Source organism: Penaeus monodon, chromosome 15 (genome assembly GCF_015228065.2).
Source record: "Penaeus monodon isolate SGIC_2016 chromosome 15, NSTDA_Pmon_1, whole genome shotgun sequence".
Classification (NCBI taxonomy): Eukaryota; Metazoa; Arthropoda; class Malacostraca; order Decapoda; family Penaeidae; genus Penaeus; species Penaeus monodon.
The window spans coordinates 1,995,911-1,996,871 of NC_051400.1; the positions used below are offsets into that span (position 1 = coordinate 1,995,911).

Sequence of the window (961 nt, forward strand, 5' to 3'; positions counted from 1 at the left end):
TTCCACTCTCATGGTAATAATCAAAATCGCAAAATCGAGGAGGGCGAAAGCATTATATTTACAACGTAATATTCTATCGTAAGGTAACGCTTATGTTTGGTGCCGTTTCTTTGTATCTGTGACTCACGCGAAGCTAATCTTTAACGCCGAGAGGAACAAAAATGTCACAGTTCTTTGTCATAGTTGTTCTGGGGAAATGGATGGCGGACTCACAGAAACTATTAGATATTAATGATGCGCGTATTCCCTCGTGTCTTGAGTGTTTTTTTTTTTTAATAGTGAAATCGATGTTTGTTCATTAATATTTTTAAAATCTTTTATCTGATAACATGCGAAGGTTACTAGATTTTAATTTGACTGGTTAGAGTAAAGTTAAACTATTGTTAATTACTCAAGTTAGAGGAAGTTCAAGTAATTATACTATGAATGTTGTGGAAAATTTAACAGAACATCTTCGTTTGAGGACTCTGTGGCGAAAGTATCTTTACACAATTTTCTGCTGCATATATTATTTTCCCTCCCCTATCCTATAGACGTACTTTGATACGCCATCAGATAATCAATAAATGTTATATTAACTTCCCTCGTTTAGAAGGGGACGAACCCTCTGTTTCCGGTGCGTGACGTGACGGCGAAAGGGGGGGAGAGGGGTCTAGCACGTGTTATGTCACCATTATTACGGTTGTCATAAAACTTGGACTTATTTCTACTTTCCGTTACAAATAAGTATGGAAACCAGACTTCCCTGTTTACTCTGAAAGAAAGGCTGCATATTCTCCGACTTGTCTCGCTGTTGATAACTCTTGTCTCTGTGACTCACACGCTTTGTAATGTCACCCCCCTGTCTACACCAGAGTATATTTCTCGCCTGAAATATTCACGTCTTATATCGACCTGGTGTTGGACGCTATGGGGGGGAGGGGGTCAGGTAACTTTTCTCGATACTGTGAACCAGTGAACA

At 39.1% G+C, this 961-nt stretch overlaps 1 protein-coding gene across 1 annotated transcript in view; it reads left to right on the forward strand.

The window, feature by feature from the left end:
• The window catches only part of LOC119581629, a gene marked incomplete in the record, with an annotated part of 75,999 nt that overhangs the window by 24,408 nt on the left and 50,630 nt on the right, over positions 1-961 (forward strand).